At 38.3% G+C, this 17,118-nt stretch overlaps 1 protein-coding gene across 2 annotated transcripts in view; it reads right to left on the bottom strand.

Annotated features, from left to right (window-relative positions):
• gulp1a (GULP PTB domain containing engulfment adaptor 1a) overlaps positions 1-15,905 on the bottom strand; it is a 125,870-nt gene extending 109,965 nt beyond the window's left edge. For both annotated transcript variants that reach the window (XM_053626255.1, XM_053626257.1), the window contains exon 1: positions 15,806-15,905. The gene's annotated coding sequence lies outside the window, so the exon portion shown is untranslated. The remainder of the gene's footprint in view (positions 1-15,805) is intronic.
• Between the last annotated feature and the right edge of the window lie 1,213 nt (positions 15,906-17,118).

Here is a 17,118-nt window from a genome sequence, read left to right as displayed (position 1 = left end):
CTGTTAAAATGGCAGGTTTTTGTGATGTAAAAAAAATGGAGAGAGAAAAAAATCACTTTTATTGTGAAATTACACCATGTAAATATGAAGTGACAAACAGTCAAACACTGTTTTTCGGGGGAAAAAGACAAACAAAAAACTTCCGATATCCAGCCTGCGTAAGTGTGCACACCCTTTTATAAGTGGGAATGTTGCAATGTGCAAAGAATCAACCAATCACATTCAAACTCGTGTTAAATAATAATTAGCATACACCTGCCATCAATTAAAGTGACTGATTAACCTCAAATAAAGTCCAGCTGTTCCTATAGGATTTTCCTGACATCTTCTTGGTAACATCCAACAGGAAAATCCATGAGTCACAAAGAGCTTACAAAGCAGGTACGGGATCTCACCGTTGAACAATATCAATTTCCAAGGCACTGGATATTCCATGGAAAATATGGCACGATAGTGACACTACCAAGAACAGGACCTCCCTCAAAAAATTGATGAGGAGATCAGAAGAAAACAGGTCAGGGAGGCTGCCAAGAGGCCTACAGCAACATTAAAAGGAATTGCAGCAATTTCTGGCAAGCACTGGCTGCTCACCACGTGACAACAATCTCCCAATTCTTTAAATATCTGGGCTACGGTGGCAAAAAAAACAAAACATCCAAGCTCCCAAAACCACCAAAGTTGAACCTTTGGGCCATAATACCAAAAGATATGTTTGGCATTAAAAAAAAAAAACAGTTCATCACCAAAACCACACCATCCCCACTGGGAAGCACGGTGGTGGCAGCATCATAATTTGAGGCTGTTTTTCTTCAGCTGGAACTGGGACTTTAATCAGGGTGGAACGAATAATGAATAGCTCAAAATACCAGCCAATTTTGGAAAAAAAAACCTTAAGGCTTCTGCTAAACCATTTAAGATGAAGAGGAATTTCACCTTTCAGCATGACAACGGTGCAAAGCAAACAGGGGTAACCTGAAGAGGGCTGTGCACAGGAGACGCCCAGCCAATTTGACAGAGTTCGGATTCTTCTGCAAGGAAGAATGGCAAAATCTTGCTAAGTCAAGATGTACCAAAATGACTCTTAGCCAAAAAGATTGAATGCTGTGAGTAAATCTAAAGGTGCTTTAACTAAGTATTAGTTTAGGGGTGTGCACACTTATGCAACCAGGTTATTATACATTTGTATTTTTCAGTAGAAAAGGTTCTGACATGATTTATCTTGGTTTCATTTTTTTATATCACAAAAACCTGCCCTTTCAACAGGGATGTGTAGACTTTTTATATCTACTGTATATGCAGGGTTCTACTGGATTTACCAAGCTTGTCTGTTTTGGGTTAAGCTGGAGACACTAGAAAAGTGCTTAGGCAGAAAAGGAGAAAAGTTTTCAACGGTAGAAAAGTGACTTTCTTTTGTCCTATTTTAGGAAAAAGGTTACATACAGTAATGACTAAAGCGTACATTTCGAATGTCTCTATATATTAAATGAACTGTACCGCTAAAACTGCGTATATACGCGCACTCTAGTTTCTACTATGAAGGGGGTGGGGCTTCCATGTTTTCAATATTTGGACATTATCTGGGCAATATTTTGGGGTTATACAGTGTGATAACCCCTAGCAGCCTACTCCGCTTTAAAAACGCTGAGTTCTTACGCAAAATATGCAACCGTTGGCGGGTCTGAAAATAACTGTCATGACCAAAACTGTTGTTCTACCTGTACTGTCTCGCATTAATCGATACATTTAGTGAATACTTGTTTTGGGAAAATGCCTTGATATTTTTAAATGCACTTGAGTGAGGATCACTCTAACTCATTTCCAAATGCGGTTTCGGTGAAAAAAAAAAAGTTGTAAAAGTCTCGCATCACATTTTAAAACGCGAGCACCTAGATCCATTTAGGTAAACACATAATAGCTAGGTGTTATTGTAAACAGTGAGTTTTCAGAGACGATGGAGCTGAGGAGGCTGTAACCTCCGCTCAACTTTCAGAAAAGTACACGAAGCATACCGCAAATCCTCAGTGATGGGGGAAAAAACAAAAGTTTGAAAAACTGTTTGGTGAGCCAGATGAGATTATGTTAGTTCAGTTCACGGGTTCAACTCGATCGGAGAGAACAAGTTGACTTTGCAGCAGCTGCATGAATAATGATGAGCTTCATTGGATTCCTTATTCTGGTGCCTCATTATCTACCTGACAGGAGGGATGAAGATGTTGGTGCCGAGTCAGATCACGAAGGACAGATGAAATGGCCATGAAATAAGTAATGTGCCGAATGACTACAGTAAATGAGACAGATTATGTGTAAAACAATAAGTAATTTCGCTCATTATTCTTTGTATAATTAATAATTGACATACTGAGCCAAAGGGGCTACATTAGGCCTGGGAATGTTACTGGTGTTAATACAGTGCCATAATTCTCACACCATCAACACAGACATTTACATGCTTTAGCTCTATCTAATGTTACCTAATTCTACCTAATATCTACCCCTAATGATTGCTATCTAGTTTTGTTTTGGCAAAATGTTCTAATGTAGATTTAATTTTTCTAACATTAATTAGGATATTCTTTGATTTTAGAAAATGTTCACAACGGATAGATAACTGGTTTTGATTGGGGATATTGTCATATTCTAGTTTTCACCTTCTTTCCAACATTAGCTATCTAGTTTGTTTGTTTTTTTGTGGGGGAAATAAATCAATATTAACTAGCTAATTTCTTCTGGGGTGTTCTTTTGTATTTGAGGATGTTTTTGCAACATTAAAAAGCTAAAAAAAAAAAAAAAAGTTTTGTCTGGGGATATTCTCTAAAGCTCACCAGGTTTTGTTTAGGGGAATTTCTTAGATTTAGCATAAGACATTCTTTAACTCTAGCTAGGTTATATTTTGGGGGGGATATTCTCTAGCATTTTCTAGCTAGTTTTGATTGCGGATATTCTCTAGTTAGCGGTCTTTTGTTTTGGGGAATTTTCTGTAACACTGGCTAGCTAGTCTCATCTAGGAATATCCTACATTAGATAGCTTTGTGTCTGGGAATTTTTCTCTAACACTGGCTAGTTACTTTTGTTTGGACATATTCTCAAATGTTAACTAGCCTTCGGTTTGTGGAATTTTCTCAAATTTTAGCAAACCTAGTCTGAGGATATTCTCCAACACAACATAGCTTTTATTTGGTGAATTCGCACTAATCTTAGCTAGCAAGTTTATAGCTTGCTAGTATTGTTTGGAGATGTTGGAGATTTCTTACTGGTGTTCTTTTTATAGATAAATCTCAGCTGCAGTTTGCATAGTGTGAAAGATCCTACTGCTTTCTTTACTCACATCTCACAGCCAGCAACAAGCAGCTTTCCTGGTGTATAGAGTAATTTGGCAAGAATCATACCAGTTTTGAAAATGTTCATACACTCACAAGCCTAAGCTGCATTTGAATTAGATGTATAATCCTGTTAACTTGGGCTGATATGAAGCTTGTGAATTAAACAGCTTACCCACAAATCCTTTTAACTGGAAAGCAGATGGACGAACTGACCCATTTTGCCAATATAAATATTTTACCAATACGACGCCTACAGCAAGTTGTATAGCTCTAAACAGATGGCTCTTCACACTTGTCTATGAACTCGAGGATGTGCTGGTCTGTGCACTTGCCTTCAGCAGCCATTTATAATGAAAATGAGCATCCAATTCGATTGCCCGACTTAAAATGAAGTCTAAGGCCACCGCAAGAGTGAAAATGGGGCTAATTTTCCAGATTGGCTCACGGAACGTAGATACAATGTATCACAAAAATGTCATTAAAAAAAAAGGAATGCAGGTCTGAAAATCAGGCAGCGTTCTGATGGCACAGAGCACTTGATGTACAGCCAGGCCTAAAATGTGGAAAAATATTGGCTTGTACTTGTACAAGAAGCCTCTGGAAATGTGGTTTCAACTATTTTAAATCTGTGATACTAGATTTGTCACTTAGAGAGAGTGGACACTACACATCTTTGCTATAGAGCTGTGCAACAGTGACTGTATATATGACTGGACAACATGGCATCATTTACTCCCATTATGAGGTTTGGAAGCCTAAATTTGGTCAACTTGAAAGTTACCATCTTTGGAGGCAGGGCATGCTCAGTACACACTGCTGGTTGGCCTGTGGGTCCACCTCTAGCCCACTCATACTGGTTGTTCTTCACGTCGGGAACGTTCATGCCAAGTGATATTACCTGAAATTAAGCTGGCGCATCGAACTCTACCTTAAAGTGGTAAGTATAGCGTTATTAATTAATATATCAAATGCTAAATTGTGGTTGCATAATTTGCACAATTACATTGATTTTACTGCTGCCAGGAAAAGATTTCAGAGCACTGAGTCATGACTAACTGAACTACTATGTCCTAGCTAGCTGACATTGGCTAATTCATCATGTTATTCAAAGTAATCTAAGTAATTGAGTATACAGAGAGCCAAAGTCTGCGGTCCAAGACTGCTAGCACTAGCATCCAAACTCATAAACCAGCCTTTTCTGGTAGTCTGATAGTGAATCCCATGCAGTCGCGCTTATCCGCCTTTTCAATGATTATTCCATATGAGAGGAGTTTAAAAAAAAAAAAGCAAGGACGTAATGAGCATAGTTTCGTATTTTATAATGAAAGACATGCTTCCAGTTAGAACGGTGGAAAAACCAGGGTTCGAAAGGCTAATGAAAGCGCTTGATCCCAGGTATGAAGTCCTTGGATGAAAACATTTAGTTAAATTTTTGTTTCATACAATTTATTTATGTAGCACATAAAAATAAAAACTCCAGTATGGCAGTGTAATTGTGCAACAACCATAATGTGTATGTTGATCTTTTGTGTTATGCTTTTCTAAAATAATTTTTTCCATTGCCATGTTGGTTGTGGACAGTACCACCGTGTTGATTAAAAAATAAACCAAATAAATAAACCAAAGTTTGGTCAGATTTTGTTTTGGGGAATTTTCAGTAGATTGCTAGTTTTGTCTAGGGATAATCTCCAACATTTAACTAGCTTTGATGTTTAAGAATTTTCTCATGAAAAAAAAAAAACATGAGAGCTGTCTATCATGTGACTGTCAAGTGCAGCTGGCAATGTTGTTTCTTTCTACAGTATATTGTATGGAACAAAAGGAAGGGAGGATGGGTTGGTGAGATGCTAGCAGTGAGGATTGCCTGTTCTGCAAAGAGAACTGGAGGTATAATGCAAAGAAATGTAGCTAATTATACTATAACGTAGCTAAAGTATTCCGTGTGTAGGTTTGTTTTTATATGTAGTGTTCCTAGTAACGATTTCAGCATGTCATCATTTTGTAATACTGTAGTTTCCTCTCAGGATTTCACTGACTGCTGCTCAATGCTGTTCTAGCTACGTGTTTTAGAGGTGCTCAGACTACATGATTCATCACAGAGAATACTGAGCATGCTTGAAAACATTGGCGCAGCTGTGACAGCTCGCATACTGAGAAAATCATGTCATGCAGCGATGTTTTTTGCTGAGCTGTGGGTGGGCTGGGTGGGGGGTGTTGCAGATCCCTGAAAACTGGTCTGCAACTGGGAAACTGGGGCTAAAATCATGACGTGTGCATTCAAGAATTACTAATCATTCACCTAGGGTAGATTCAGAAAATATGTAGCTATAACTTAATTACAGCTGCATGCTACATGCTACAAAAACGTACCTTTTCCACCTCATCATGCTGTGTGAGTGAATCAGATCAGATAATGACTAGAAGTGACACCTTCCTGGCAGCATGAATAACTCATGAGCTCATAGAAAGGAGAATTTCCACAATTTTTTTTTTTTTTAGACACCCTATAAGGCAATGTGTTCATTTCACTGGAACATATGGTTCTCAAGGGAAAAAAGTCCAGAAGCGTGTTTTTTTAGGATATGCACTTAATTGCTACTTCACCCCTTCTAGCTCAGCTGTTTAGCACAGCATTGTATTGCAATAGCGCGAAATGCTCCTGTTACCAGCTTTCGAGTTTTAAATGAGCTTTACTGTTCTCACGTTGAAATCCACACTATCACACTGAAGCCCCACTGTGGTGACAGACTAATTACCCTGAAGTCGAGCGTCTACAGCACTAGCAGTCTACAGTACAGCATTAGCAGTCTACGGCGACTGCTGAAGAGTGTGATTATCTTGTCACAGTAAAGACACTGCTAATTCCTGATTCTTTCACAGTGTAATAATGTGAAGTACGACTACTAAGAACATGAAAAACAGGTAAACTATTGTGCTAACACAATTGTGCTAGCTTCTGAGACTGAGAGAAGAAAAGGCAGAGAAAAGAATGAAAGAAACAGACACACAACAACAAAATCAAGCAAAGAAACAAAAGAACAAAAAAAAAAAAACGTCAAACTTGATGGCAACTGTGTTGGCAGGGAAGACTCCGCCACCAACAAGTCCAGTTTTTCTTAAGGATGCATCGAAATTTCAGCAGCCAAAACTGGCATTTTCCGTTTTGGGCCGAAAGAGAAAATGGGTGAAAATATATGGGCCGAAAATATGCCCGGCCCACCCCTCGGTGCTCAGCGCTCAGATTTCATTCTCGATCTGGCCGACGGTTATCACGGCGCTACCCAGCACAGGGCGATCATGTCAGCGGTTTGGAAATACTTCGAGGTTTCTGATAAGGAAATCAAATTTGCCTTCTGCAGTGTTTGTTCAGCAGAAACGTCAAGAGGGAGTACGGTGCCGAAGCACTTTCCCACGACAGGTTTGATTACACCACCTGAAAACACGACATCCCATTCAATATACAGAGTACAGCAAAACAACAACAACAGAATAGATGCCTTCCGCCATTCGGTGTTTTGCCTGTTGTTTTCATTAAACTGATTGTTTAGCATATTTAAACTTTTTGTATTTGCAAGATGCTAGCCTAGAGCTGCTCAGTTCATTACTTGACTGCTGTTTTGCAGATCAGAATAGTTAACGTTACATTATTTGGATAACTGGATAAAAATCTGTTAAATTTGATTGTTACAGAGCTGAATGAAGAATAATATATTTAATATTGTTTTTGTTTTGGTGTGTTAATTTCAATAAAAGTGTGACAATTTTATTGGCTTGTAGTTTTTCAATTCAGATTCATTCAATTCATGAAATGAATTCAAAAGTCTAATATTAACACAATTACACACACAAAAAAAAACAATTTTTTTATGGATTTAATAATAATTTTCCTTTCGGTGCATCACTATTTGTTATTAATTTGTCCTACTCAAATGCCCCTCAAATATACTTCAAACAGGAAGAAAGTTATTGAAGAAAAATTATTTCAGACACGTGACCTTGCTGTAACCCTGACCCTGTGTGGATCAATTCCTAAGTGTAATCAGTTCATCTTCTGGTTAAAGTGATAATTCCATATAAATCCTACAAACATTCAACCACTCGCTCTAGAGATATCACACTAAAAGGAATCTCGTAGACGGACACTCAACCCGTACTGTTTCTGTCACCGCTCTATCACTTTTTTATATTTTTCCTTTCCTACCTGTATAGAAGTAAATCCTGGTTTATGTGACTTCTATCGTTATGTGTATGGGTGTGTATGTGCCAAATAAAATCTTGAAAGAATTTGAAAGAAAGAAAGAAAGAAAGAAAAAGAATGAAAATATTGAATGAAAGAAAGAAAGAAAGAGAAAGAAAATGAAAAGACTGAAAGAGAGGAAAGAAAGAGAAAATGAAAATATTGAAAGACAAGAAAGAAAGAAAATGAAAAGACTGAAAGAGAGGGAAAAAAGAAAGAAACAAAGAAAATGAAATGACTGAAAGAAAGAAAGACAAATTGTAAAGATTGAAAGAGAGGAAAGAAAGAAAAGCTAAAAAGATTGAAAGAAAGAAAGAAAGAAAGAAAGAAAGAAAGAAAGAGAATTAAAATATTGAAAGAAAGAAAGAAAGAAAGAAAATGAAAAGACTGAAAGAGAAGAAAGAAAGAAAGAAAGAAAGAAAGAACGAGAAGATTAATAGATTGAAAGAGAAAGAAGGAAAGAAAGAACAAGAAAGAAAATGAAAAGACTGAAAGAGAGGAAAGAAAGAAAGAAAAGGAAAAGTCTGAAAGAGAGGAAAGAAAAAGAAAATGAAAAGATTGAAAGGCAGAGGAAAGAAAGAAAGAAAGAAAGAAAGAAAGAAAGAAAGAAAATGAAAAGACTGAAAGAGAGGAAAGAAAGGATGAGAAAATTAATAGATTAAAGACAGGAAAGAAAAAAAGAAAGAAAATGAAAAGACTAAAAGAGAGGAAAGAAAGAAAGAAAGAAAGAAAGAAAGAGAAAATTAATAGATTGAAAGACAAGAAAGAAGGAAAGAAAGAAAATGAAAAGACTGAAAGAGAGGAAAGAAAGAAAGAAAGAAAGAACGAGAAAATTAATAGATTGAAAGACAAGAAAGAAAGAATGAAAGAAAAAGAAAATGAAAAGACTGAAAGAGAGGGAAACAAAGAAAATGAAATGATTGAAAGAAAGACAAACTGTAAAGACTGAAAGAGAGAGGAAAGAAAGAAAAGCTGAAAAGATTGAAAGACAGGGGAAAGAAAGAAAGAAAGAAAGAAAGAAATGCTGAATATGCTGTAGAACCTTCTCTCCATAATGTTTACACTGGAGCCTGATAGAAGGGAAGAGAAAATGAAATCAATTAGCGGAATACGATGACCAGACGGCTGCAATAACGTGTGAAGCAATCATCTGGGTTTGTAGTTAAAACAAACAGAAACTCTTCTGTCACCCGTTAATTTAATGGCCACCTGGATCCGAGAGTTTTGTCCTGGAGTAGTGTAAAAAACGCATTACACACAACAACTAGGAAAACTCTTACTGACGTTTCCTCAGGTATCACTACGGTTATGCTAACACACCCCTTTCTGCATGGAAAATCTTGATCTTTTTGACATTCCACTTAGATTTAATCAGTGTGATATACGCATACACCACACGATTTACCACAGTTTATAATTAAGTTGTCTTTAAAATGTAATTAAAATGAATTCTAACATTTTAATAAAGTGAAAAAGTCTGAAAATTGGTTGTTTGGTGTACATTACATATGAGACTTCATATTAGCTTTGCTATCAGATCAGCAGTTCAAGCTAACTCTACCAGCTACATACACCCACCAGAGGCACCAATATTAGCCAGTATATCTATATATATATATATATACACATCTTATAACTGGTTAACACTAGTACAAATGAAGTAACGCACAAATCAGTGTAAAAATTTGTTGTTAAGCTGATTTACATGTCACCAGCTCTGTATTAGATTTGTTAGCCCGAGCTAAATGTACTTGCTACAAACACTCTCATGACACACCAATGATCTCTGCTACTTCAGAGCTTTACTGTGCTTAGTAATGTCTCTGTGCACATTAAATGACAGGGTGTTTATGACAGAATTTGAGCCACGCAGTATATATGAACTAAATACAGCTAAGAACTAAAGTTGTGAAAGGGAGAAATTGAAAAATGTCGTATCATACATGCTAAAAGATCGGTCCAAGGAATCATTCGCAGGAACTGTTTTAATTCGCATAAGGTTGAGAAAACCTCATCTCGTATGTCGCTCGTCGTGATGTCGCGTCGCTGCTGAAACCGCAGCTCTGTCGTGCAGGTACCTAGAAAATGAATGGTCGCTTGTCGCTTCGTCACTCGCTAGTGTGAACCCAGGCTAATACTGCTATCTTGCAGAACTCAAAATAACTACGTTTACATGGACAGCAGTAATCTAATTATGGACCTTATTCTGAATAAGACGATATTGTGATTAAGGTGTTTACATGAGTTTAGAATACTCCTTTCAAGTTCCTGTTTTACATGTTATAGAACATAGATCGATTAACAGCACACGTCATTACGTCACCGTGCCACGCTGTCCGACGTTCCCTCCAGAATTTCACGTATCGACATACAGTTCGTCTTCGTTATGAGACCGTATACAGTTTTGGGTGTTTTTATTTTTAATTTTACAAACACTTCCAGTGCAGTTAATTATTTGTCGTGCCGTACGTGCAAATAGACGACTGCTTGAAACCGTGGGCTTCGTCCCAAACCACGTACTTACCCTCTATATAGTAGCTGAAATGCATTCCTACTTCCATTACCTTCCTACTATATAGCAGGTAAGTACGCGGTTTGGGACGCAGCCGTGCTCTCTTGTTTGCCGTAAAACGGTTGAGCGCTGTCGTGTGTGTACGTGTCCTGTCGCAAAATGTGGTGAAAACTCCCACACGACGTTAATAGTGTGATTAAGGTGTGTACATGTCTGTAACGCACGTCGATAATGTGACTAAAACAGGAGTACTGCACACGTCTTAATTCCATTTGTGTTTACTTCGAGTACGACTTTATTCGGATTAAGGTCATCAATAATCGCTGTTTACATGATAGTTTCTTAATCGGGTTGATATCGGATTATTGTTGTCCATGTAAACGTACTGATTGTGTCTATGAATATAGGGAGCCACATGCAGACCACAGAAACTACTTATGCCTTTACTTATGCCTTTCATTTATTTATATCGACATATATTTATGTTTTGTTTGTACATTTGTTTCTATGTTTAACCCTCTTACCCCGTATGGCCGAAAAACCGGCTTGCCCGTCTTTGATCTATTCCTGTAAGGACGATATACCGGCTTGGTCGTCTATGCCAAATCCCCGTAAGGCCGATATAGCGGCTTTACAGTGTAAACGTTATCCCCGTAAGGCCGGTTTACCGGCATTACTCTGCTATGATTCCTTACTTATTTAATTATTATTTTTTGACCCAGAAGGTTGATGACGTCATGACGTCACGACGTGATTACGTTATTACGCCGGCATTACGATGAAGATCCAAGCGTGAATATTGGTGTAATAGTAGAAGTGAACTAAAAATGCCAAAGCGAAAAGCTAATCGTGTTCCTGCTAAAGTTACACCTACAGTGAACACAGGTACATCTAAAACAGTGAAAAAAAAAAAAGAAAACATACACAGTTACACAGGCTAGAGCGAGGATTCTAGATAGTGACAGCAGTGAAAGTTCAGGCGATGTTGAAACCGAAACCGAAACTGATAGAGACGCAAACTCTCCTGATTCAGACCCTGATCCGTCTTCATCTTCAGCGTCAACCAGTGCGACTGACACTGCAGGGGTCTGGAGTCATAACCTGACCATGTCTGTGCATTCGTGAAAACACTACCTGCTGGTCTGATCATCACCAGAAACTTGACTTTTGGCGCTAAAATGCATTTATTTATTTATTTATTATTTACTTGAATTTATTCAAAGGCATTGACCACGCTGATGCTCATATGGTACTTCTAAATGAGCAGAAGGATTTTAGCGAGCATTTCTCGTCATTTCTCTAGTTAAGAATTGTGCTCTAAATGGAGTAAAAAGTAATATTACACAAATACATTATTATAAGTTGTTTCAAGGCCTAAAAATGTTCAAATTAAAATGTTGATTTTGGGGCCAATTTTGGCCTGGGAACTCAGGGTTGGCGTGCTGTTTCGATGGGGAATATAGGGTTGTGGGACATAATACTGTGGGAACTAAGGGGTAAGAGGGTTAAAATGTACAGTGAGCAAGGCGCTCATTAAGGACTGAAGGCTGAAACCAAGGTACCTCTTGAACAAGCCTTACCACAGAATTAGCCCCGCCTATTTTTTCCCCTTAAAGCCAAAAGCGTTAACATTTGAGAAGGAACAGTTGCTCAGTACTGCAGAGTGTAACCAAGAGGACCAAGTGTGACCTCATTAGAAAACTCAAGATTCATGCTTCCTAGGAATTTAGGACAAGTTCTCCACAGCAAAAAAATGACCTGAACTTGACCAGAATACAAACGAACACGCTGGGGGGAAAAAAAAGAGACAAGGAAGTAAAATAATTGTCATGTTACTACTACACAATAACAGATTTATTAAAGTGTGTACACTATACAAAACACTGTAAAAAGGGAGATGTGGAATAAAAGACTAAGCACTAGATGTCCAAATGGACTCAAGGAAATAGGTCAAACTAAAGTTTTCCATAACAACAGTGACCGTGAGGGAGTCAGCCGCAGTGCTCCTGCTGATTTAATGGAGAGAAATGGAAAGAAAAGGTCAGTATAATGGAGTTGTGAACCTGGAGACGGACTCAAGAATGTGATCCCCCCCCCCCGCTAGCCGGAACTACAATATTAGTGTGGCACTGTTGTTTAAAAACAATGATATGAAGTTACTTTAAACTATTTCTCAGTTGGAGTGGACCTGCTTTGGTTTTCATGCCTTAACGTTCAAGAAACACTTGGCTGGTGAGAAGAATTATAGGACACTCATTAGTCACCAATACGGTGAGCAATGAGGCCTTCAAATGTAGCCAAAATAAGGAGCGTTAGATTACAGGTGTCCTTGTTCTCCATAAGTAACACAGGGTCATGATGATATTTTGAATTAGCAGCAAAGAGAGTCTTGAATAAGTAGGCAATAAAACATAATGGGGCATGCTGTTAATAGTCAATGACATGTTGGGGTCATATAATCAGACTATCCCAAACTTGATTATTTTCCTACAGCAGCATGTCCCAAAAATTGTTTTAATTTGAACTCTTATAGCACAGCAATTTGCCGATGAGTGCAATTTTTTTATAATTAAAGAACAAACGAGTCGTACTTTGTATCCGTTCATAGTTACGCTTCATGTTGTGGAAGTTGCTTCCTATTATCACTTCTGTTATGGCAGCTATAAACGGTTATTCCCTCACTAGCCTCTCTTTTTTTTTCATCTCGCTCTCAAAGTTAATAAGACAAAAAAACAACAACTTGTAGTTCGACAGAGAAACCACTAAATGCATAGTCTACGAATTAACTGTCACTATGCACAGAACTGTAGAAATCATTACGGATTATTACATTAATAAGCGGATTAATATGCGACCTGTGATTTGCAACCGTACTCCTGGCATAGCTCCTGTTACAGAAAATCAAACGACAGCTTCTGACCAATCAGAATCCAACAACAGTGGTACACAGTAATATATTGCATAATCAGTTATCAGCAGTGTTGGGTAAGTTACTCCAAAAAAAGTAATCCAGTACAGATGACTAATTACTACTTTCAAATTGTAATCTGATTACATTACTGGTTACTGTTTTTTTAACAATAAATTTGTAATGCACGTAACGTCATTTTATTGACATCAGTGACTGTAATCAAATGGTATGAAGTTAAAATGTAATGCGTTACATTACTGCGTTATCAGAAAAAGTCATTAGAATACAGTAACGTGTTACACCCAACTCTGGTTATCGGCACATCTTGAGAGGACCGTCACAAGCCGAGACAGAGGTCTCGATCTGTGCAAAACGAACACGGTGAACCTGAGACTGGACTGTAAAGGCCAACGAGGGAAAGTGCTTTTCTTCAAAGTCTTGGAACGGTGGATGATGTATAGGCTGGTACGAGTCCACTGCGAGTCCACTGCAGTACTGTACGCCTCAAACACCCTTCAAATATACATCAAACAGGAAGGAAGTTATTGAAGAAAAATGATTTCAGACATTTGACCTTGCTGTGACCTTGACCCTGTTTGGATCAATTCCAAAATCGAATCAGTTCATCTCCTGGTTACGATGATAATGCCATATAAATCCTACAAACATTCAACCACTCGCTGTAAAGACACTGCATTTGAGTCTCGGATGGATGGACGGACAGACGGACAACCTTGTTGGAGGAATAAAAAGACAGAGTATGGTAGAAATGTAATGTTATTCAGTACATGTTATACAGAAGTGTAGTGTTAATTGCATAAATAACATTAAACAATATAACGTAAATGATATAAGCATTATCGCATTATAAACTCCCTTTTCAAGAGTACATCACAGAACTCCTTTCACTACAAACAGCACTTTAGTGCAAGGTTGGTTTATCATTTGCAGTGCGGCTCTCGGAATTTACAGCCCCAAAGAGTGCTTGGAAATCCCAACAGTACAAAAGTTTCACGGAAAAATATTCTATATAATTACTTCTACAAGGAAGTGAAATGAACTGAACTACACTACTGTTAAAACGTTGTGCCTTTTCTATTCATAACTTCATAAGCCCCCTGGTGAATCCCACCAACAAATCATAATAAGCAAATTTACAGTATATAACTCCAATTTCCACTCCAACAAAATTATCTTCCCCATTAAAGGCAGATATTTTAAACCGAGGGTGCAGCCCCAAAAAGGCTCAGACAAAGCCAGCCCAGGTCCTCAAACTATACACAGAAAATAGAAGACGACACGAAACGAGCATTTAGCTCATTGTTAAATCAACTCTTAGAACTGCCTGAACACACAAAACAGCTACTTCCAAGTACTTACTGGCCTGAAACACTTCATTAGCACTGGATTGGATTTGACAAATCTTTTCAAACCGATCCACTGAATTCTTTCATGTTGTAAACGTCTGCGATGCTAACTGACACAAAACAGATCCTACATGTGAACATAAGATTTAACCTGACTTATACTACAGTGTTGATGAATTCTCAAATCTGATTGGTCAGAAAGTGTTGATTAATTCTCTCTAAAAGCAGCTCTGAAAATAGTGCCAGCTGTCATTCAAATCACAAGTTTACATGAACACACTTATTCATACACGTTACTGTTTCTAGAAAATCAGCTCACTCACGGAAACTTATGAGGCGGCTGTGGCTCAGGTGGTAGAGCGGGTTGTCCGCTAATCGTAGGGTTGGCGGTTCGATTCCCGGCCCACGTGGCTCCACATGCCGAAGTGTCCTTGGGCAAGACACTGAACCCCAAGTTGCTCCTGATGGCAAACTAGCACCCGGCATGGTAGTTCTGCTACCATTGGTATGTGTGTGTGTGAATTTGTAAGTTAAAAAAGCACTATATAAAATGCAGACTATTTACCATAACCATAATCCGAGTGTAATAATTTTTTTGTAACAGATTTCAAAAAAAAAAACTTTTTTAACAAACCCCGCTGTACATTTACTGATCTGATGAAGCTTTCTCTGAGGAGATGTTTAACATTTATAGAAGGACTGTTTGATTAACACTTCTCTATCGAAGCATTTCACAGTTCATCACTTTCAAAGATGAATATTGTTCATTAACACCCGTAGTTCAATCCAGATGTTTCTCACTGAACTGTAGGCGTTCAATCCAGATGTTTACTCAAGACTGCAACAATTTATTGCCGTGTGCTAGACAACTTACTTCAATACAATCTGTATTTTAACACCGTGAGTTAAAAGTCTAAGCATGAGCTCAACTCAGTTCCAGATGTGATGTTCAATACAAGAGTACCAAAGGATTTCGCTTGTAAACCGACAGAAGTTGCGCAACAATGTTTCAAAAATGAATCGGCATCAGCTATTTCCAGGATATTCTGTCATGTTTTCAAGGTTAAGTAACAAGTAACAACAGTGCATTTCCCGCAATGCTGAAAGCATCCATGTTAGCAAATGAACCTGCTGCTGTGAGAACCACACACACACACACACACACACACTGCAGTATATAAACCTCTATAACTGTTTAAAACTAACTCAAACTCAATGCACTGTTTACACAGCAAACACACAAACTCTATATCAATGCCCAGCTGCACAGCTTTTACACCAAAAGCCCAAACAAAGCTCGCGCACTTTCCACCACTGTCACTTTTCCCAAAGAAACAAACAAATACATCAGAGCGCGAGCCTGTGTATAGCTCTGACTTTTCCCTGATTTTCTTCTTATTTCTCAAAGCGTATTATTGTTCAATAGTATTGTTATTATTATTGCTGTTGTTATCTTACCAGAAAAAAGTGGAAATCCTGCAGAACTATGCGCGTGAGAGAGTGTGTGTGCGTGTGTGTGTGTGTGTGTGTGTTTATTGAGCTCGGCTCCAAAACGCTTTCTCCTCCTCAGCAAGCCAAACCCACTATCTGTCTGACACACACACACACACACACACACACAGAGAGAGAGAGAGAGAGAGAGAGAGAGAGAGACACACACACAGAGAGAGAGAGAGAGAGAGAGAGAGAGAGAGAGAGAGAGACACACACAGAGGGAGAGAGAGAGAGACACACAGAGGGAGAGAGAGAGAGAGAGACACACAGAGAGAGAGAGAGAGACACAGAGAGAGAGAGAGAGAGAGAGAGAGAGAGAGAGTATGGAATGCCACAAGTGACAAAACGTCTCAAAATGCACCTGAGACACGTTTGGTGATGTCATCTAGCTCCCACTTGAAGATACTGGGGGGGGGGGGGGGAACGGTTCAACAAACACAATTTTCTATTTCATTGACGATTTTATTGTTCTGCTTTTATTCTTTTTAGACTTTCTACTTATTTTTTCTATCTGTTTTTTATTATTATTATTCATTCATCTTCAGTGGTTATATTTGGAGCCTATCCTGACAACACAGGGAATAACGCGGGAATACACCCAACATAGGACGCCAGTCTGTCACATGGCACCATGCACACAAACACGTGCACACACATGCACACACACATGCACGCACCTAGAGGCAATCACAGTGCTGTGAAAACGTATTTCTTCTGTTTTTGTGTATATCTCATACAAAATAGTTTTAGATCTTCAAATGAAATGCAACAAAAAACAAGGGCAACCTGATGAAACAGACAATACAGTGTATATTTATTTATTTATTATAATTGAAGCAAAAAAAAATAATTTTCTAACACCTATCACAGATTTGAAAAACTAACTGCCCCTTAAACTTAAAATCAGGTTGTGCCACCTTTAACAGCAATAACTACAACCAAACGTTTCCGATAACTGGAGCCCAGTCTTTCACTTACTTCTAGAACTAGGATTTACTCCTATGCTTTTGATCATTATCTTGCTGCATAATATAGTTGCATGTGAGAGGAAACCAGAGAACCCTGACAAAACCAATACAAACATGGGGAGAAAATACAAAGAAACATTTTATTTTGTCCAGGTGAGCGTTGGGAAGGGTCTTGATTAGTCCAGGTGAGTGTTGGGAAGTGTCCCGATTAGTCCAGGTGAGTGTTGGGAAGGGTCTTGATTAGTCCAGGTGAGTGTTGGGAAGGGTCTTGATTAGTCCAGGTGAGTGTTGGGAAGAGTCTTGATTAGT

This window comes from Ictalurus furcatus, chromosome 6, assembly GCF_023375685.1.
Source record: "Ictalurus furcatus strain D&B chromosome 6, Billie_1.0, whole genome shotgun sequence".
Taxonomy (NCBI): Eukaryota; Metazoa; Chordata; class Actinopteri; order Siluriformes; family Ictaluridae; genus Ictalurus; species Ictalurus furcatus.
The sequence above is the reverse complement of the archived record's forward strand: the minus strand, read 5'-3'. Positions and strand labels throughout refer to the sequence as shown.